At 42.7% G+C, this 23417-nt stretch overlaps 2 pseudogenes; one reads left to right on the forward strand and one right to left on the reverse strand.

The window, feature by feature from the left end:
* The first annotated feature begins 6171 nt into the window (after nt 1–6171).
* Nucleotides 6172–10411, forward strand: LOC142437621 (lactoylglutathione lyase pseudogene; annotated as a pseudogene).
* Nucleotides 10412–21168: 10757 nt separating this feature from the next.
* LOC142437632 (fructose-bisphosphate aldolase B pseudogene) lies at nt 21169–22184 on the reverse strand (annotated as a pseudogene).
* Nucleotides 22185–23417: the final 1233 nt, after the last annotated feature.

Below are 23417 nucleotides of genomic sequence, written 5' to 3' on the forward strand. Positions count from 1 at the left end.
TTCATTTTCAGTAATAACTTCTAATATAATGGCCTAAAATAGCCCATGCAAAAGGCAGAGTGGAAAATTAATTTTTAAAAATCCCTTTAATGTCTATAGGAAACACACTTTAGACATAAGAACAAAAATAGATTGACGAAGTGTGGAGAAAAATATTCCATGCAGCCAGTAAAAATCAAAAGAGCAGGAGTGGTCATAAAAATGTGAAATAAAATAGACTTTAAATAAAACTCCATGTAAGAGATAAGAAGGACATTACATAATAACAGAAGGGTCACCCCAGCAAGGAGACATAAAAATTATAAATATATTCACACCTAACGGTAATGAAATAAATATTAATGTGAAAGAAGAAGATGTCCTTCTGGCACAATGGTTAAAACACTAAACTGTTAAACTGAACTGAGTTTGACCCACCAGTTGCTCCACGGGAGAAAGAGATAGCCATTTGCTTCTAGACAGTTACCCCTTGGGGACACTCAGGGGCAGTTCCAGGCTGTCCTCTCAGGTCACTATGCATTTGGACTCAACGGCCGTGAGCTTAGGAAAGGAGGAATAGACTGGCCTACAATAATAGCGGGGAACGTCCACACACCACTTTCAAAGACAGATGGAAAATCTTGAAAGAAGATCATTGAAGACATTGAGAAGATAAATAAGACCAAAAACCCATTGGACCTAACAAACATATATAGAACACGCTACCCAGCATCAAACCAGTACGCATTCTTCTCCAGTGCACAGAGATCATTTGACAGAGGAGGGCATGCATGAGGACCAAAATAAGTCTTGACATACTTCAATTGAAATCATACAAAGTTTCTTTTCTGAATACAATGATATGAAGCCATAAACAAACAACATGATAAGTAAGGAAAGAAAACTACATATAAGCCAAGTAATACAATACTAATAAAAAAACCTTTTGGGTCTGTTTAAATAAGATAGGCTGGATGAACAATCTGGAGGAGTAAACAACGGGACCAACAGTTCCAGGGGGACATGGGAGAGGGGGAGGTGGGGAGAAAGGAAGTGGTGTTAACAAATCCAGAGACAAGGGAACAACAAATGATAAAATCAGTGGTGAAGAGGGTGTAGGAGGCCTGGTAGGGCGTGACCAAGGGTAATGTAACTGAGAGGAATTACTGAAACCCTAAGGAAAGCTGACCATGATAGTGGGACCAGAGGAAACTCAAAGGAAGTAAAGGAAAGAGTTAGGAGTCAAAGGGCATTTATAGGGATCTAAATAAAGGCATGTACATATGTAAATATATTTATGTATGAGGATGTGGAAATAGATCTATGTGAATATATGTATAGGTTTAGTATTAAGGTAGCAGATGGGCAATGAGCCTCCACTCAAGTCCTCCCTCAATGCAAGATTACTTTGTTCCATTAAACTGGTGTTCCATGATGCTCACCTTACCAACACAATCACTGAAGACAAATGGGTGCATAAGCAAATGTGTTGAGGAAAGTTGATGGTGCCTGGCTATCAAAACATATAGCATCTAGGTTCATAAAGGCTTGAAGGTAAACAAGCGGCCATCTAGCTCAGAAGCAACAAAGTCCACATGGATGAAGCACACCAGCCTGTGTGATCATGAGGTGTCCATGGGATGTGTTATCAGGCATCAAAGAACGAAAAAGCATATCATTGTGAGGGGGAGTGGGGAGTGGAGACCCAAAGCCCATTTTTAGGCCACTGGAGATCCCCTTGCAGAGGGGTCTAGAGGAGGAGATGAGTTAGTCAGGGTGCGATGTAGCACCTATGAAGAATACAGCTTTCATCCAGTTCCTAAATGCTTCTTCCCCAGGCCACCCCCCACTATCATGATCCAAATTCTACTGTGCAAGTCTGGTTAGATCAGAGGATGTACACTGGTGCAGATAGGAGCTGGAGGCACAGGGAATCCAGGGAGGATGATACCTTCAGGACCATGGGTGTGAGGGGCGATACTGGGAGAGTAGAGGGAGAGGGGGTTGGAAAGAGGGAACTGATTACAAGGATCCACATCTGACCTCCTTCCTGGGGGACGGACAACAGAAAAGGGGGTGAAGGGAGGCATCGTCCAGGGAAAGATATGACAAAATAATAATTTATAAATTATCAAGGGCTCATGAGGGAGGGGGGAGCAGGGAGGGAGGGGAAAAAAAGAGGACCTGATGCAAAGGGCTTAAGTGGAGAGCAAAAGCTTTGAAAATGATGAGGGCAAAGAATGTATGGATGTGCTTTACACAAATGACGTATGTATGGATTGTGATAAAAGTTGTATAAGTCCCTAATAAAATGTCTAAAAATAGATAAATAAATTTTTAAAAAGTAAAATAAAAGGAAAAGTCAGGAAAAACTGAAAATTAAAATTTCCTAGAATCAAATGAAAACAGCATATCAAAACCTTTGTGGCACAGCAAAAGCACTGCTTAGAGGGAAGTTTATTACAGGAAATGTCTTCATTAATAAAGGAGATCCAAGGTTACTAACTTAAACAAATATAAAATAAGGACAACAGTTGCCAGAAAGGGAGATAATAAAGATCAGGGTAGAAATAAACAAAATAGAAAAACAATAGAATTATTCAAAAACCCCAGAAGTTGATTCTTTGAAAGGATCAATAAATAGATAAACTAGTGGTTAGATTGACAAACGAAAATAAAGGGAAAAATAACTAAATTAAGAAATTAAATTAGTGACATTACAATGGATCCAACAAAGGTAAAGAAGGTCATAACAGACTACTATAAAAACTGTACTTAAACCAATTTAAAAACCTAAACGGAATGGACAAATTCCTAGAAACACACTTACTCACCAAACTAACACAAACAGTAGAAAATTTAAGAAGACTCAGACTGCCCAAAGTAATATTCATCTCCCCAATATTCTCCTACTCAATGTCCATCTCAGCCATGCTAGTACCAATGCGTTCTTCAATAGTGACTTTTATGCTGGCCATGCAAGTTCATACCTCAAAAACCACATCACATCCTGACCTCCTGATATGATACTTAACCAAGAAGATCAATTTATCTTCTCTCTCTCTCTCTCTCTCTCTCTTTCTCTCTCTCTGTTTCACACACACACACACACACACACACACACACACACACACACACACACACGCCAAAGACCATTCGTGTTGTCTTCATCTTACCACAGAATTCAGAAAGGGAACAGTAAGCTATTCTAATGCTCTATAAGAATTATGTCAGAGGATGTCTGTATGTTCAAGATCTTGTCAATGAATGCTTTAACCAAACTTTCGAAGCTTTCTAAATAAAGTGCATATTTCACAGTGTGGAGATGAATTACTTGATATGCCCCTTTTAGTCATTATCTTTGTAATGCAGAAGACTATGCAAATGTGTAGTGTGTAGTATTTCTCTCTGTACATAAAGAGATATAACCTATAATTTGGTATTACTTATGAGGCTTTCTACTCCATTGAAGAGTTATCGTCTCAGAAACCCACAGAAGCAGTTCTGTTCTGTTCTATGGGGTAACTATCAGATGGAATCTGCTCAGTGGAAGTGAGTTTGGATACTGTGTTAGACAGGGTTCTCTAGAGAAGTGAAACATATATATATATATATATATATATATATATATATATATATATATATATATATATATATATATATATATATATATATATATATATATATATATATATATATATAGAGAGAGAGAGAGAGAGAGAGAGAGAGAGAGAGAGAGAGAGAGAAATAATATAACAGATAATTAGTCCACACAGCAGTACAGAGAATTCAGTTCAAATCACTTCCATGGAACACTTAATATACTGGAGTCCTTCAACTCATGTGGGCTGCCAGCTCCAAGGTCAAGGAAGTAAGCAGCAGAGTCCTCCGTGGGGCAAGGCAAGCAGAGTCTGCCCAAAGGCAGCAAGCAGCAGAGTGGGTAACCAATAGTCAGTAGCTTGGGAGCTTAATGAAGCAGACCTGGATGAGATATAGAACGCAAGTAATGCAAGGCCACAGGATCTTCAGGTCTAAAGCTCAAGTGATATAGGTACCAGCAGCATGGGAAAGCAGGTCTCAAAGGAGCCTCAAGATCTAGTGACACAATCCATGGGTTTGCCTGGCCCACAGACAGTGTAGCTTACAGATTGAGGCAAAGAGCTAGCTATCTTAGAAGTATGCAAGATCCAGCGTACTCCAATCATCAGAGAGCAGGAGAGAGAGAGGTACAGGCCTTGCAGAGACATGTATCTCTTTTCCCTCCAAGTAAACTGCAACCTGATTCATCCCACATGTTCTTATTGGCCAGGTTGGCAAAATGAACCTAACTATCACAGTCCACCTCTTGCCAACTTGGCACCTGTACACAATTCTGTAGCCATATATAATTTCCAGACTTTAATGAAATCACCCTTGTCCCGAACATTATACATTTATCATACACATAAATGAAAACACACTGAATCTAATTGTATCTGGTACATTGTATATGAATAAAGGCAAAATATTCAATAAGCATATATAAAGAAGACATACTGACAATCACAAACCTCATTTTTGCAATTGATCATGTGGTCGTAACTGAGAGGTAGAACTACCTTCTTCTACCACCCACTCTGTATCACCATTGCCCTTGACCAGCACTTGAGATGGTTGGTGGTGGTTCTTTGCCTGATGGGGTAAGGGGTCTGGGTCATTAGACATCCTTTTAGGATTGGGTTGCTATAGTTAACCATTTGCTTTAATCACAGGGCCTGGTAGTAGTAAGAGTCGGCCTATGGGATCTCCTGGATTTCAGATATATTCTTCTTTACCTCCATTATGTAGTGCCAGTACAATTTCTCCTTGGTAATCAGGATCAGTCACACCACTCAGTACAGTGACACCCTTCCTGATCCAAAGGCATGAGGAGCCCAAAGTCACCTGGGGACATTCTCAGTCGCCAGGTCAGTGGAATCAGTGCTGTGTGTCCGGGTGGGAGATTTCCTTCCTTCAGGACTAGAACCTCCAGGCCTGAAGTGCATAGGGTTGCTGGGACAAGAAGCAAAATGCTGCAAGTGGATTATTAGGAATAATAGCGAGTAGTGCCACTCTGGCCCCCACCCCTTGGTTCCTGGACCCATGTATCCTGGCTATTGGAGACACAGTACCATATATTGGCTGCTGATTTAGAGCGTATACAGCCTCCTGGACAGCATTGCCCAAGCCCTGCAAGGTGTTACCACTTAGCTTGCACAGTAATTGTGTCTTTAGGAGGCCATTCCACTGTTCTATCAAACCAGATTCTTAGAATGATGAGGAACATTATGCAACCAGTGGATTCTATGGCATGAGCTCATTGATGTACTTCATCTGCTGTGAAGTGAGTTCCTTGATCTGAAGCAATGGAATGTGGCATGCCATGCCGGTGGAGAAGGCATTCTGTAAAGTCCATGAATGGCAGAAGCATTCAGGAAAGGCAAATCCACATTCAAAGTAGGTGTTTATTCCATTAAGAACAAAATGCTGCTCCCTCCATGACAGAAGTGGTCCTATGTAATCCACCTGCCACCAGGTTGTTGGTTGGTCTCCCCAAGGAATGGTCCCATATTTTGGACTCAATGTTGGCTTCTACGTCTGGCAGATGGGGCACTCAGCAGTGGCAGTGGCCAAGTAAACCTTGGTGAATGGAAGTCAATGTTTCTGTGCCCATACATAACTTCCATCCCTGCCACCAGGTCCACTTTGTTCATGTGCCACTTTGTTCATGTGCCCACTTTGTTCATGTGACAGAAGTGGTAGAGGAAAGAGAAGGACAAGTCTCCACAGCACGTGTCATCTTATCCACATGATTGTTAAAGTCCTCCTCTTCAGAGGTAACCCTTTGGTAAGCGTACACATGAGACAAGATTACTTTCTTGGCCCATTCCAAGTGGTCTATCCACATACCTCTTGCCCACATCTCCTTGTCACCAATTTTCCAATCCTGTTCTTTCTAATTCCCTGACCATCCAGCCAAGCCATTTGGCACAGCCCATGAATCAATATACACTCTCACATTTGACCATTTCTCCTACCAGGCAGTTCTGCCCATTGCGATTATTTCCCTGCACCAGTGTCCTTTAGGGAGGTCCCAGAAAGGGGCTGTAGTGCTGCTGCTGTCTATTTAGGAGTGGCGCCCACATATCGTGTAGACCCATCCGTAAACCAACCATGAATGTTCTCTTCCTCAGTCAAGTTATCATAAGGAACTCCTCAGGAGGCCATAGGTACAGACTGACAGAAGGAAGGTACTATAACAGGAGTGGATATTGTGGGCATTAGAGCCACTTCTTCATGCAGTTTACCTGTGCCTTCAAGGCCTGCTCTAGCCAGAGTGTTGCTATATACATCCAACTTTATGGCTTTCTGCATCAGACAATACCCAGTTCATGATGGGAAGCTCTGTCCTCATAGTGGCTTGGTGGCCCATTTTGAGACGTTCAGTCTCCACTGAGGCCCAGTAGCAGGCCAACAACTGTTTTCCATAAGGGGGAGTAGTTGTCTGCAGAGGATGGCAGGACTTTACTCCAAAATCCCAAGGGTCTATGCTGTGATTCACCAATAGGGGACTGCCATAGACTCCACACTGCATCTTTATCTACAACTGACACCTCTAGCACCATTGGATCAGCTGGATCATATGATCCCAGTGGCAAAACAGCTTGCGTGGCAGCCTGAACCTGTTGAAGAGCCTTTTCTTGTTTTGGGTCCCACTCAAAATTGGAGGGTTTTCACATCACTTGATAAATAGGTCGAAGTAGAATGCCCAAGTGAGGGATATGTTGCCTCCCAAATCTGAAGAAGCCCACTAGGCATTGTGCCTCCTGTTTAGTTGTGGCGTGGAGACGGGGGGCAGGGGGATAGATGCAATAGCTTATTCTTCACTTTAGTGTGGAACATGTCAACATGCCACACAACACTGAGTCCCAATAGAAATTTTACTGAGGTTGAGGGTGCCTGAATGTTCATTGGGTTGATTTCCTAACCTCTTGCATGCAGATATTGTACCAACGAATCTAGAATCTTTGATACATCCTCCTTAGAGGGTCCAATCAGCATAATGTCATCAATATAATGGACTAGTGTGACATTTTTGGGAAGAGACAGGCATTCGAGATCCCTTCCAACTAAATTATGGCCATGGCAAAAGAGTTGATGTACCCCTGTGGGAGAGTTGTGAAAGTGTATTGTTGTCCTTGTCAGCTGAAAGAAAACTGTGTCTGGTGGTTCTTATAGACTGGTATTGAGAAGGCATTGGCCATATCATTAGCTGCATACTAAGTAGACAGGGAGAAATATTAATTTTCTCAAGCATTGAAATCACATCTGAAATGGCAGCTGCAATTGGAGTCACCACCTGGTTAAATTTAAGATAATCCACTGTCATTCCCCAAGATCCATCTGCTGTTTGTTTGTTGTACAGGCAAAATGGGTGAATTAAATGGGGATGTGGTAGAAATCACTTGCATCCTTCAAGTACTTGATAGAGGCACTAATCTCTGAAATTCCTCTAGGAATGTGGGATTGCTTTTGGTTTATTGTTTTCCTAGGTAATGGCAGTTCTAATGGTGTCCACTTGGCATTTCCTACCATAACAGCCTGTATTTCACATTCCAAGGATCCAATGTGGGGGTTCTGCCCCTTACTAAGTATGTCTATTCCAATGATGCATTCTGGAACTGGTGAAATAATGACAGGATGAATTCGGGGACCCACTGGACCCACAAAGAGGTGTACCTGAGCTAAAACTCCATTGATAACTTGACCTCCATGCCCACACTCTGACTGGTGGGTCTTCAAAACATTTTGGGTCTCCTGGAATTAGTGTCAGTTCAGAGCCAGTGTTCAGTAATCCTCAATAAGTTTGATTATTTCCTTTCCCTCAATGAACAGTCACTCTTGTGAAAGACTGCAGGTCCCGTTGGGGAAAGCCAGAAGAAGGACTGAAAGTATAAGCCTTTGGTAATGTGGCAGGGTTCTTCTTCAAAGACACCTGGTCTTCCCTTCATTCAGGGGTTGTGGGTCTGTAAACAGGCTCAGGCGTGGGAATTGATTGAGCAGTTGTGAATGGCTATTCTGGTCACCTGATCTGGCATTCTTCTATCTGTATAGATCACATAAATATTTAGTAGTTTTCCCATGTATTTCACTCCTATGGACACTGTGGCTAAGTAGTCAATGCCGTAAGTCCACATGAGACAGATTGTGTTGATTACCATGGAAACCCTTTGTCCATTATGATAATCACGCCCACCCTGTCTCTGTTGATTCAGTGCTGATTCCTGCCCCCTACCACCATGAGGTCCAATCAGCCCCATTGTAGGCAAATATAAGCGTTCACTTAGGGCAGTTCCCACGGTTAATTCCGGTATACATAAAATAGCAATCACAGGTGTCTTCAGAGATGCTTTGGCCCACTTCACAAACGTGTTCCTCGTGGTTATGGTGAAAGGTATGTCCTTGGGGCACTCCTATTTTGGGTCTATGGGATTCTTCTGAAAGATCCATTCCAACATACCAATTTCCCTGAGCTTTTGGATGCCTTCTTCTAGTGTACCAAGGTAGGTCAGGGACCTCAAATTGATCTAATCTAGGCCACCTGGCAGTCCATGCTTCAGTGAACCAACCACATAAGGAATTAGATCCTCTCTTAGCCTCTCTGGCTGAGACATTGAAAGAAGAATCTGTGCCTACGGGCCCCATGTCAAGGAACTCAGTCTGCTCTAATGTTACATTCCTTGCACCAGGATCCCCCACCTTTAGTAACCATTCCCAGGATAATCCCCAGGCTTCTGCTTATATGTATTTAGAAACCTCAAGCAAATCTTTATAAATATAGCACAATTTTTCCCATTTTTTTCCCTCTTGGGGACACTGGACATCTGAATCTCACCTTTGGAACTTTCTGAGACTTAATTCTAGTTATAGGTTTAGAGGAAATAATGGGTGGTGGGGGTGTTTTCTGGGGGCTCTCGGCAAGATCTTGTAAGGTGTCTTCCCCAGGCAATGCTCCAGATGCAGCCCATCTGGCATGTCAGCTCGAAGACTTTGGTTAATCTGCTCAAGTGTGAGTTGTTTTACTGAGAGTGAGCTGATCCTCTCAGGTGGGAGGAGTGGGTCTGTTGAGTGGGGTGGCTCAATCAGCTCTAGAGGCTCAATATCCTTCTCTTCTGGATAATCAACCCATATGTTCCCATCCCATGTCTCGGGCTCTCATTTCTTTCTGATTGATGCCCTTTCTTTAGCTGACACTGTAATCCAGCGACTCCTAAAATGAGACTCTGGATTTGATTTTTGTCAATGTCAGCTCGATTACTAGAGGAGAGAAGATGCTTGAGCCTGCTATTCAGCACTTGAGATGTGCTTCTGAGGTTCTGAGATTACGCCTTTCCTTGATCACAGTTTCTATTGTAAGGAGGACCAGCCAGCCAGCTTCCCTAGACTTCTCATCCTGACAGAACTGCTGGAAAATATCAAACACACAATCACCCACAAGTGAGATGTCAACGAAGTCCACGTGAAGAAGCGCACCTCATCAGTCACTGAAGGATTGTAGATCATATAACCTGAAGTCGAAGGAGGGATCAGTATCAGAGCCTGAATTCTGAGAATCCGGTTTGCAGAAGGCTGTGGATGACAGTGGGAGCCCGAGATCCGTTTGTGGGATCTACACAGGAAACAAGCCCCGATGATCTCCCTCTGTCCATAATTGAGGGGTGGGAGGACAGTGGTTACTAAACAGAGTGCATTGGAGGGATGAGTATAGACGATCAAAGGGATAAAGCTGACCTGAACAGTTGAAACCTTATCAGCTGCTCCGCGGCCGCTCGCTTCCTGGGCCCTCTGCTCCGCGACCAGGGCAGACGCACAGCCAGCGTCCGGCGCCGCACCAAGTGCTGCTCCGACCCGGGCCCCAGCACCAAGGATTTCCTCCTGCAGCACGCCATGCTCCGAATTAAGGGTCCTAAGAAGTCACTGGATTTTTATACTAGAATTCTTGAAATGACGCTGCTCCAAAAATGAGATTTTCCTACTCTGAAGCTTTCCCTCTATTTCTTGGAGTATGTGGATGAAAAGGACACTCCCAGAGATAAAGAGGAAAAGCTGGCATGGGTGTTCTTCAGAAAAGCTGCACTTGAATTGACTCACAACCGGGGCACTGAAGATGGTGCGGCCCAGACTTACCACAATGGCCATTCAGACCCTCGGGGGGTGTGGTCACATCGGAATTGCCTTTCCTGGTGTGCACGGTGCTTGTGAAAGATGTGAAGATCTGGGAGCGAAATTTGTGAAGAAACCTGGTGATGGTAAAGTGAAAGGCCTGGCATTTGTTCAAGATCCAGATGGCTACTGGATCGAAATTTTGAATCCAAATCAAATGATACATTTTTGTGACATCTTTACAAAATGATAAATATTCATCAGGTTTCAATGAAGACATTAAGGGGGCAGGGAAGAAATCATGTGACCCAAGGTATTCCGATAGCAAGAGCTTTTAGGTCTAATCATTGTCTAAATTTCAATTGGCCTTAACTTCATTTTTCTTTGCCTGTTCAGTTAATTTTGGTTTCAAAGTATTGTTTTAACTCATGTCCTTGGGTGCAGTTGTCTAACTTTGCCTTTTTAGGTGATAATTGCAAGAGTTCCCTTCAGAGGGTGCATTTGCCTTCTTTATTCCTAAATACGACTTCCCTTCAAGCCTGGCCTTCAATCATCAGCTTCAAAAAAATAATTTAACATGTTTTGTCGTGTTATCTTTTGGGGTTTCAATTCCTCAGAAATAACTTTTCACAATGGAACGTAAGGAACTCTGAACAAAAATGAAATCTGAATGTGCTTCAAACAGTATGAAGCGTTTATTTTATAAAAGAGGAGGTATTTGGGAGAATAAACCAGAATTATGCTGACAAGGATGCGGATGGAAAAACTAATTTTGTTTACATCATAAAATACTTCCAAAGTGCAAGGACTAACCTCATTTATTTTAGAATTTGGGTGTAATATTTACTGGACACTCAAATGCCAACTAGGCCACTGCATTTCTTGATCTCACTTAATCTTTACAATGATCCGATGAGAAAGAATGCAGACTAGATTTATAAAATAACGAATAGAGTGAAAGCATTATAAATACATCTGAATATCCAAGATTTCTTCAGTACTGATATTTAGATTGTGTCTCAGAAATTTGGTTCCTCACAGCACAACCCTGGCTGTCTTCTGTAAACATCGTGTTGAGAGTGAGCACTGTCCTTGCAGCTCCCGTCTGAGTGCCACAGTGAGGGGGAAGCAGTCAAGGACGTCCAGCGCTGACTGGTCTGGTGACACCCTCCTCATTAATGTGGGAAGTGGTGCTTCTGTTACTGGTGAGAGCCCACCCTCCTAACACACACACACACTATAAAGTGTGTTCAGTGATAATATAACATGGCTACTGAATGTCTGCTTGGTGAATTCCCCTGCCATGTTTGATATTTCACTTGTTTTTCAAGATAAACATTTGCAAATGTCTCGTAGTGTTTAGGAATAAAAACAGCCGGTTTATGGCTTACCTACACTTAGATGTTGTGCAGGGCCCCACTGGAGGATCTTCAGGTAGGCCATACCAATCAGGCTTGCACCATTAAGAACATACTTCATTTCCATTTTGGAGGTGGGATGGATTTAGGGGAGTGATTTGAGCAAATGGAAATACCTATACCTTTAAATAAAATACAATTTTAAGTGACTTTTTAACTTGTAAGTTTCTGTCCAACCATTGGGCCTCCACTCAAGTACTCCCTCAATGCAAGAATACTTTCTTCTATTAAATTGGTATTCTAGGATGCTCACCCTCCCAACACAACCGATGAATACAAAGCGGGTGAATAAGCAAAGCTGATAGTGCCCAGTTATCAAAAGATATAGCATCTGGGGTCTTAAAGGCTTGAAGGTAAACAAGTGGCCATCTAGCTCAGAAGCAACAAAGCCCACATGGATGAAGCACACCAGCCTGTGTGATCACGGGGTGTCAAAGGGATCAGGTATCAGGCATCATCAGAACAAAAAGTCATATCATTGGGTGGACACCTCCATGATACGATCGCTGAGGACAAACGGGTGCATATGCAAATGTAGCGAAGAAAGGTGATGGTGCCCGGCTATCAAAAGGTATAGCTTCTGGGGCCTTAAAGGCTTAAAAATAAACAAGCAGCCATCTAGTTCAGAAGTAACAAAGCCCACATGGAAGAAGCACACCAGCCCGTGCGATCATGAGGTGTTTAAGGGATCGGGTATAAGACATCATCAGAACAAAAAAAATCTTACCATAGTGAATAAAGGGGGAAGTACAGAGTGGAGACCCAAAGCCTATTTCTTGGCCACTGGAGATTCCCTTAAAAGGGGTTAGGGGAGGAGATGAGTCAGGGTGCGATGTAGCACCGATGAAGAATACAACTTTCCTCTAGGTCCTAAATGCTTTTCCCCCCTCCCCCCACTGTCCTGATCCGAATTCTACCTTGCAAGTCTGGCTAGACCAGAGGATGTACACTGATGCAGATAGGAGCTGGAGGCACAGCGAATCCAGAGCAGATGATACCTTCAGGGTCAGGGGTGTGAGTGGCGATACTGGGAGGGTAGAGGGAGAGGGGGTTGGAAAGAGGGAACCGATTACAAGGATCTACATGTGACTTTCTCCCTGGGGGACGGACAACAGAAAAGGAGGTGAAGAGAGACGTCGGACAGGGCAAGATATGACAAAATAATAATCTATAAATTATCAAGGGCTCATGAGGGACAGGGGAGCAGGGAGGGAGGTGGGAAAAAGAGGACCTGATGCCAAGGGCTTAAGTGGAGAGCAAATACTTTGAAAATGATGAGGGCAATGAAAGTACAGATGTGCTTTATACAATTGATGTATATATGGATTGTGATAAGAGATATATGAGCCCCTAATAAAATGTTTTTAAAAAGTTAAAAAAAATTTCTGTCCAACATGTTCATTCATCCTTACAATAAATAGCTGCTCTATTTGAAAACAAAACAAAAATAAAATATTGTCAGTTGATCCCCCCTCTGATGCACACTGGACCTGATCTGGTTTTCAATATTTTTTTTTTTTAAACAATTTATTAGGGGCTCATACAACTCTTATCACAGTCCATGCATATACATACATCAATTGTATAAAGCACATCTGTACATTCTTTGCCCTAATCATTTTCTCTTGTTTTCTCCTCTTTTCTTTTTCTTTTTTTTTTTTTTTACATTTTTTTTTCTTCTTTTACATTTTATTAGGGACTCCAACAACTCTTACCACAATCCATACATATACATACATCAATTGTACAAAGCACACCCATACACTCCCTGTCCCAATCACTCTCAAGGCATTTGCTCTTCACCTAAGCCCCTTGCATCAGGTCCTCCTTTTTTTCCCCCCCTCCCTCCCTTTTCCCCCCTCCCTCATATGCCCTTGGTAATTTATACCTCGTTATTTTGTCATATCTTGCCCTATTCGGGGTCTCCCTTCCCCCCTTCTCTGCTGTCCCTCTCCCAGGGAAGAGGTCACATGTGGCTCCTTGTAATCAGTTCCCCCTTTCCAACCCACTCACCCTCCACTCTCCCAGCATCGTCCCTCACGCCCTTGGTCCTGGAGGTATCATCCACCCTGGATTCCCTGTATCTCCAACCCTCCTATGTACCAGTGTACAGCCTCTGTCCTATCCAACCCTGCAAGGTAGAATTCGGATCATGGTAGTTGGGGGGAGGAAGCATCCAGGATCTGGGGGAAAGCTGTGTTCTTCATCGATACTACCTCACGCCCTAATTAACCCATCTCCTCTCCTAAGCCCCTCTGTGAGGGGATCTCCATTGGCTGACACTTGGGCCTTGGGTCTCCACTCTGCACTTCCCCCTTCATTTAATATAATATATATATACACATACATATATACATATACACATAAATACACATAAATACACACACTTATATCTTTTTTTTTTTTTTTTGCATGATGCCTTATATCTGGTCCCTTGGGCACCTCGTGATCGCACTGGCCGGTGTGCGGTTTTCAATATTTTTAAAATTTTATTTGCTTATTTGTTTTTTTACTGTTCACATTAGGGTTTATCTCAGATGTGTCATATCATTGGAGATCACTCTCTTGAAGTTGTGCTCTGTTTTTCTGGTCTTCAGTATATGCAACCCAGTATTGAAGACCCTACCAGGACAGCAATTAGGATACGGGTTTCAGAGGTGGAAGGGATAGAGTGGTGGTGGAGGGACAGGATGGGTAAACGGGGACGATGTCAAGGAATTCAGGAGGGAAAAGAATGTTTGGAAACTTATTGTGATAGCATATGCACAAGACTGCTTGATGTGATTGAACAATGGGATCATATATGTATTAACTGCCAATTTAATATAAAATTTTAAAAACATATGCCAGAATTGTATAGGAAAATTGTAAGACTTTATAGAGTTATATTAATTTGAAAAGACAAAAGTATTAGAAAAATGAATTATTTTTCTAAACTGGGATTTTCTGCATTGCAAAGTGTAAATTCTTCCCAATCTGATAAATCGATTTAAGGTAATTCCAAAGGAAATTTCTTGTATATTTAACCTCGACAAAATAATTCTGAAACTTACATAGAAATTTGAAGGAAAAATAAACCAGTCACTTTAAAAATGAAGAACAAGCTAGAAAATGTTTCTTTCAAAAGATGTCTGTTTTTTTCTTTAAATTATAATAGTAAAGACATTTGGCACGTGCACATTGATAAACAGACACATGAAACAGGATACATAGAGTGTCCGTGAAGAGACACATGGGGCACCTTGGAGGGAGTATGGTTCAGGACAATTTAGGGGGGGTTCACATCACAGCAGGTGGCCAACAGAGCTTCTTGAACTTCTGCTACTAGAATGACATATTTCTTGGATCATAGTCCATATGAAGGGAAAAACAGCAAGCAAGGTTCTTAAAGAAGAGTGTGAGTTTTCTTGTCTGCAGTGCCTACATTACCTAGCAACAAATAACTCCTGATCCTCACCTCTAGTCCGTATCTGCAATTAACCATCAGATCATGTAAAACCCAGGACTCCAGTCTTCAACACCATTGTCATTCACCACAAATGATTCAGCAGAAAAGTGAGGCAGTGAAAATTTTGGAATGAGCCATCCCAGTGCAATGGGGCTGAGCTTCTTGGGCCCCTGGAGTAAAGACCTATTTTCATGATTCCACCAGAAAATCCACTATGTTGAGGCAGGGCTCAGCAAACATCTTTGTCAAAAGCAGCAAAGGAAGCAAGGAACACTCAGGGTTGCGAACAAGACATGCATCAGAAGAACTGAGCCTCTGATTTGGACTGTCAGCCTCTCAAGCTGTGAGAAAATAATTTCTGTTCTTGAAAGCCCTCTACTTGTGGTGCTCCTGTGTGGAAAACTAGAAAACTTAGAGACTCCCCTTATCTCTCTCTTTTTCCTTTTTCTGCCATCTATCTCTTATTGCCATCTTTAAACAGAACCGATCCTGTATTTAGGCAGCAATTTTATGTGATTGATTTAAATCGTAGCCAGAGAGGATATCCAATGGTCTAATGTTCGAAGCAATCCCCAGACAAAACATTAGCCAAACCATCTGCTTAAGACTCTAGTTGAAAGTTGAGTTGTTCTTGCCATTAATTCTTCAGGAAAAATTGTAAAAGTTCTGATGCAGGTGTGTGGTCATTACATAATCTCATGTCAATTTGAGAATTAAGAGTGTAGGGGTGGAGCCCACCCTGCCGATCAGGAGATAGATAGCCAATGAGGCCTTTGTGTGGGCATGGCCTTCTGAGGATTTTGGGAAATCTGGCATTCCTCCTTTAAAGCGAGAGACTCTCTCTCTCTCTCTCTCTCTCTCTCTCTCTCTCTCTCTCTCTCTCTCTCTCTCTCTCTCTCTCTCTCTCTCTCCCTCTCCCTCTCTCTCTCTTCACTCCCTGGGAGACATTGCAGCTGACAAGACATATGGAACTACACTAGTACCCTGAGCTCCAGGAGGCACATGGAGATCCCTGACCACGCTGAGATGCTTCTACCAACACTGGATCCACAAGATTTTGCACCCACTGACCTGTGATCTTCTAGCATTTGGTGTCATTTCATGTGTTTTATGAGTCTGAAGAGGATTTTATAGATTGGTATTGGTCCTATGGGATAATATTAGACTTATGGACTTGAGCTGGACTGGGCTGGGATGTTTACTCAATATTCAATTGTTCTTCAATATAGAGCTCTTTCTTATACACATGTGAGTGTCTATGAATTTGTTTCTCTAGTCTCCCCGGACTAACACAAGGTAAAGGGCTTACATCCAGAGAAGCAAATGTTTAGGAAGAAACTGAAATGCAGACCAGGATTTTATTCCTTAGTCCTTATTCTTCTTTCTTTAAGGTTGTCCCTTTAACCTCATTGCCCAGGTGAACCTCAAGATAATTCACCAAAGACCAGATAAAATATTATATAGTTATACTTCCCTCCCACAAAATTCATTATCTTGATTTCCACAAAGCGTGACACTATTTTGTAAACAAAAGTTAAAAATGAATAATTCCTACTGCCTCTTGAAATCATTCGACTGCTCAAATGTCCCCAAACGCCTTGCACGTATTGTACTTGCCAGAGACTCAGAGTCAGCCCCCAGCCGAGTGTCAAGAGGATGGTAGCAGTGTGATGGAGAGTCCTATGTTAAGGACCAGCCGGCTCTTCACAAGGGAAAGTGGGACAAGGCACTGATTTCTCAACGAAGATGCCCTCTGCACGCAATCCCAGATTTGCTTGCTACACTCATGATGGTATCACGAGACTTCCTTGTCCAACCTCCTCCTCATCTGGACAAATGCACAGTGATTCACTTGAAACCTCACATTAGAAGGCAGAGCAGTGTCATGTGCTTTGTGAGGAATATGGGAGTTTTCTACCTGGAAGCTATTAAAGTGGGTGTTTCCCTCTATTCCCTAGCTCCCTAATTGCCTCATATATAAAATTTCCTACCCTACTCACCCTTCTGCCTAGTATCCAGTTTTGTACCTGGGATACAGTAAATATGGTTTGCCAATCTAGCATCTGAACACACCTCATGTCTCACTCAAGACTTTGGTTGAACACATCTCTCCCCTTTCTATAGCCTTAAGTCATTAGGCCTATTTTCTTACCTACAAATAAATAAGTTTTATCCTGAATAATATCATCTCTCAGATTCCTGTAAGAACCATATGCTGGGGTCCTCCCTATGACTCCAGGTTGTGCACATTTGCACACTGATCTTTATTTGTGGCCACCATGTGGTCAATAGAAATGCAAATTCCTTTTCTCCCATTTTCTTAAGAAAAAAGAAGACTCAATACCTGACTCACTCATTTACAAACCTTTCCATTCATGGAGCTTATTCTCATCAACTCTAAAATAAAAATAATAATGATATCACTTGCAAAAGGCTAAGGCAAAAAACAAATGAGAAAACACATCTGAATGTCTAACACCCCACACAGTACAAATTATCTTCTCAAGAAATGCTTAAAAGGTTCATGCAGAAGAATTAACCAGTAGTCACACACATATCCAGGGAAAGGAGACTACTATTTTGTGTAAGGCCCTGGAAGGTTCTATTGCAGTTTAATCATGCGTGTTACGTTATGCTTGTTGTCTGTATCTTTCTGCTCCAGACAACTTTTGATTTGATCACCATTATCCATTTTTCTAACACTTAGACTATCACCTGTGATGTCATGGAGAAACAAAAGCATCTGTAAATGAGTGTTTGAATTACTATCAGTTCACTGAATTGGGGAAAAAATAATTCTGCTTTTTATACAACAGAACCTGAGAGAGTAAGTACAATTTTATAAAGATATTCAAATATGTTTAAAACAATTCAAAGGAAATTACTTGATATGGCCAACCCAAAATACAAATTTGAAGCACAAATTAATTTATGAAATAAATGCAGTTATAATGTCAAAGCCTGAATCTAAATAGTTCAGCAGAAATGGAAAGAAAGGCTCCTTTGACAAGATGGGTAAAAACAGAGGTAAAACAAAAGTAATGTAGATTTTACCACAAAAATTTGTGCTTTATTGGAGAAGCACAACTGACATAATTGCTCACAGAATAGAGATTACTGCCTAAATCAGAAACACAGACCTATGGAACAACAAGGTCTGGCAATGCTTTGTTGCAAGAATGTAGACCTTGATCCCGCCACACATCTTCTGACAACATGGCATCCATGTTAGGATCTAGGTTGTTTCTCCAACAGCTGTCATCTCAAGAGGAAGGTTAGGGAAGATGTAGTCTTGTCACCATGGCTGTGGGAGAAAGGTGGCTTCTGGAAGGAAGATGGATCCAGTAAGAAGAGCTACAGGATCTTGACATTCCGTGGTTCTGATGATTTCTGGTATTGTTACTTGCTCTTGGGTGGACACTCCTGCTGGCAAGGTTGGGGTAGCTGCACAGGAGGGCATTTCAGCTGGCATCATTGCGATGGGGACTACACATGGGGGCATGGCCCATAAGGACACTCCACAGGTGGGTATGCCTGAGGTGAGCACTACACTGGTAGGCATGACTAAGTGGACACTTCAGAGGGGGCATGGCTGAGAAGGACACTGACCAGGGGAGCATGGTTCTGGGCACCTCGGTGATAGGTACGGTTCAGGACACCTTAAGGGTAGGCATGGCTCTGGGAAACTTTGGGATGGGCAAGGCTCTAACCACTTTGGAGATGGGCTTGGTTTAGGGTGAACAGACCACAGGAGGTGGCTGACAAGGCTGTTTGCACTGCTGCTGCTGGTAAGGCATCTTTCTTTGTCTCCGGGAATCTGAAAGTAAAACAGGTGATAGGAATCTTAAGCCAGACAGTATTATTGGTGGGACAATTAGCTTCAGCTCCCAGGGATCTACACAGATCTCCGATATGACTTTATGACACTGGAAGCATCTTTGTCAACCCCTTTTGTACTCAGTTCTTCAGTCTTTTCCTGGATAATGTCTTGTTACATTATCCATTCCAAAGACAAAATTGCAGAGAGGCAGGAGCAAATGTTGACTGAATATAAATACTACCTGGGAAGTAATCACACAGATTGAAATTATATCCAGTCCCCAAACAAATCTGATTGATGTTTTTCTCCCATGAGGCCCTAATTGTACACTTGCCATGGCTGGCCATCTTGCTAATTCGTGGACTTTGGGGATGAACCACAAAGGGCGTGCCACAAAGATTCAAGTGCAGAAAGGAGGCGACTGCACTCTAAAAGTGATTGATTTGGGACCGACAGGACAGCGTCTTTTTTCTCAAAGTTTCCTTCCATTTCAAATTGCATCATTGACTTCTCTTTCATCTCCTTAAGATGATTTGCCACGATTCAATTGAAATATAATGAAATTATTTTAATCTTCAAATCATCATTTTTTTCTGTGTCATCGTTAAGTCTGACTCTCCATATCACATGTGTATAAGAATTTATGTACAATAGAAGAAAATCATGCCTGACAGTGAGCTTCTTCACAAACATTATTTTTGAGGCCATTGTTGGGGTCCCTGTATCTATCCATTATCGTGGACCTCCCTCTTTTTCAATGACCTTGCACTAGACCCAGCATGAGATCCTTTTCTAAGGACCGGTCATTTCCTGATAATATGTCCAAAGTATGTGAAATGAAGTCTCTTCATCCTCACATCTAAATACCATTTTGGTTATACTTCTTCCAAGAGGGATTTGTTTATTCTTTTGGACTTCCATGACATATTTAATATGCTTCACAGACACCATAATTCAAATGCACCAATTCTTCTTCAGACTTTGCCGTTCATTGGCTAGTTTCCCAGGCTTATAAGATAATTGAACCCGCCAGGGCTTGGATCAGGTAAACCTTAGTCGTCAAGGTGATAACTTTGCTTTTTAGCATCTTCAAGCAGTCACCTGGAGAAGATTTACCCAATGCAGAACTCTCAACTGTTGTTTCTATCCATGTTGATTATGATCCAAGTAAAACAAAACTGTTACCATTTCAAACCTTTCCCTATTCATCATAAAGTTGCTTATTGGTCCGGTGGTGAGGATTATTGTCTTCTTTATATTGGGATGTCATCTATACTATAAAAAGAATATGAGGATAACTTCTGATCTCCTCTGACTTTATACCTGGAAAGGAAAAATCAAACTCAGCATTCACCCAGGGCCAATTCCTATGATGCAGAAGTCAAACAAGCCTCCACTCTCAGACCTTCCTTAGCAATTCTGACACTAACAACCCCCCCCCCTCAGCACCTCGACTTTTCAGCTGGGTTTGATAGTTCATTCCAATGGCCACACAGAACCTACAGAACATACACATGGGTTTATTAAGATAGTGAACAGGTTGCAATTCAGGATCAGAAAGGCTCAAGACACAGTTCTTGGGTCAGAACATCTTCCCCCCAGCTATGTCATCAGTCAGATCTCACTCTCTCTCTCCGTCTTTATCTACCTACCTACCTACCTACCATCTCTTTGGCCCCCAGTCAGCAGGGCCCTTGCCCTCGGTCTTGTCCAGGCAACGTTGCAGAGCTCCTTTAGTACTGGCAATAAATGCCCACAGGGAGTGCGCCGTACACCTCACCCCGGAGCACTCGGCTCTTGCTCTATAGGTCGTGGAACCTAGCTCCCCAGTATCTAGAAGCATCCCTCTTCCAAAGCAGGCCTCTAGCCTGAAGGCACTCGGTGGCTTTAATCTCTCCCTTCATAGGCTGGGAAACCCCCACTCGATCTCATGTTCTGGCTATTGGTTCTGCTGCCTCTCTTTGGCTGCTCCCATTTTATCACAGCTTTCAGGGAGATTGAGCCTACAGGGATATCATGGTCCAAAGGATGCGCTCCACTCTGGGATCTTCATTGTTTTGTTTTAAACCTTTTTATTTTCCTTAGATGAATAATCTGGGGTGTGGGGGGTCACAAAGAAGGAGAGGTTTGATCTTTTGTCAGATCCTTGATATCTGTGCTTGTTTGTTTCAATAATTGATGGATTGGTTTGTCTTGTGTATAAGAATATGGAACTGGGTTCCCAGTAGCGATGATCTAATTTTGTCTCCTTCCCAGGGTGAGTCAAAAGGTTCCTTTTCAGTCCTTCTTTTGGACACTAGAAGAGAGAGAGCTGCACCGGCTCACCACAGGTCATCGTAGGTGTAGCAAGCGGTCCAGAGGGACTGGGTAGTAATAGTAACAGAGGAGCCTGTGTGGACTCTTTGGCTGCCTGGCTGTTAGCTGGGTCACGCTTCATCCAGGTGCCTACTTGTTGCTGGCCCGCAAGGCCAGCCCATAAGAGAAGCTTAGTTTTCAGGCCTTCGTTAGAGGGCAAAGATTGATGGCATTGAGGTTGAGAGTGGCATTCTCCTCACTCGTGCCATCGGACAAGAAGCAAATTCCGGCAAGAGCTGCAGAAACAGAATGGTAGAGAGTTGTGATGGGGGTCATAGCCACTTACTCTGGAGTATACTTGTGCAGGCAAGCATGTCCTGCAGTCATCGTGTTTGGCTTAAAAAGAGTGCCCTCGAGGTAAACAGGATGGCCACTCAAGGCCTTGTAGATCTTCTTGTTAACATAATGGCTGTGTTCCAAGTCATGGTCTCCATCAGGAATGACCTCTGAGTCTCAATGGGTACCGACCTACCATAGCAGGCCAGTGTGTTGGTGTTCTCCTGGATGGCAAGGTTGGATAGACTCTGGTCAGCGGTCCTCAGAACAGCATGCCACTTCTCAAAGTCGACGCCCCCATTTTTGTTCCGAGCACAGGGCTCAGAGAGGCTATCCATCCTTGAATGGTGGCTTCTTTCTTTGTTTCTGCAAGAGGAGCAGCTCCGTGGTCTAACTTGATTCCCATGACACTCCCTCTTCCCTTGAGGATGGTTTTGAGCAGTTTTCCTTAGCTGTCCTTCTGTAGAGGGTCTCATGGAAAAGGCCAAACACTCGATGCTCTGCTTGACTGAACTGTCCAGGGTGAAGAGGATTTCTCGGGACTGCAGGCGATTCTCTTCGTTGTTCTCCACCTGGCAGACAGTTGCCGTGGTGCCTACAGACTCATCAGCAGGCAGAATCTCCTTTCCATTGGCAACAATGCGCCGGGCGATGTCTGAGAGCGCTTCTTCTGATCCGGGGTGAGGGCTAGAAATAGGTGAAGCATGATGGTGAGCGGGTTTCAGAGAGAAGAGTGTTTTTAGAAGCCAAACTGTGGCTGAGGCCGCAGCTATCAAATAGTAGATCTTCATTCTTGATGATAGTGAAATACCCTCTCCTGTTCCTGAAGTCGTCCATTTTAAACCCAAATTGGCAAATCTCCTTATTGTATCAAGTTTAGAATCACAATTAGCTCTGTTAATAACCACCCACCACCAAATATAGTCCTATCAGTATTCCCACGACCCTTTCTTTTACCAGACCTGCCGGGGCGAGGGGTCATTTTGGGGGAGTTACAAAGACTGTGGCTACAAGCCTTTGATCTTCATCAGAAAGGGCTTCAACTGATCCTTCTTCTCAGCAGGCAAGGCTGTATCCTCTCCACATCACATGTTGTCCATCAGTCTTCCTCTAATTCTGAGACGGTTTTCTTCAGAAAGCCCAGTTTCTCAGAGGATTTGCTCAGCATGCACATTGAATAAATGTGGTAAAAGGATATGACCTTGGCAGTCACCTCTCCTGATTTCAAATCACAAAGAATGCCTTTGTTCTGTTTGAGTGTCTTTTGTATGGATTTTATGTATAAGTTCTGCAAACACACAATTAAGTGTCTGGAATTCCCTTTCTTCACTAAATTATTAAAAATTTGTTATGAACCACTCAATCAAATGCCTTGTATAGTCATTTATACATGAGGATACCTGAGCAATAGTTGATAACAAAAAAAATTCTTTATTCTGCCTTTGGTCCCAGTTCTGAAACTATCCAAATGCCCAAACAGGCCTGGACAACTGGTACTCACCAGACTCCAAAGATGATTTACTGCTGAGTGTCAAGAGTGTGGGGGAGAGCTCTTTTTAAGGGCCAGTCTACCCCCACATGGGGCAAAGCAGGACATCCAACCAAAATGCCACCTGCATAAGATTCCAAGACCGACTTGCCACACTCATGCAGATTGCACACTGACAACTCCTCTGTCCACCATCCTCCTGGCCTGGCCAAGTGTCCAGTGATAACTTGAGGCCTTGTCTCAGATGGCAGAGCCAACATCATGTGGCAATTGGTAGATACAAGTTCCCTGAAAATGATGATGCTTTTCTATAGCAGACATTGTGCTTCCCCTCTCCCAGGTTTCCCAAGAATCATGTATGTCAAAGATACTATCTCCCCCATTTCATTGGCTTTCCATCCCACTTCCTTTTGATAGTAGAAAACAGGGATGATAAATCTGCCAATTGGT

Source organism: Tenrec ecaudatus, chromosome 1, assembly GCF_050624435.1.
Source record: "Tenrec ecaudatus isolate mTenEca1 chromosome 1, mTenEca1.hap1, whole genome shotgun sequence".
In the NCBI taxonomy this organism is placed as follows: Eukaryota; Metazoa; Chordata; class Mammalia; order Afrosoricida; family Tenrecidae; genus Tenrec; species Tenrec ecaudatus.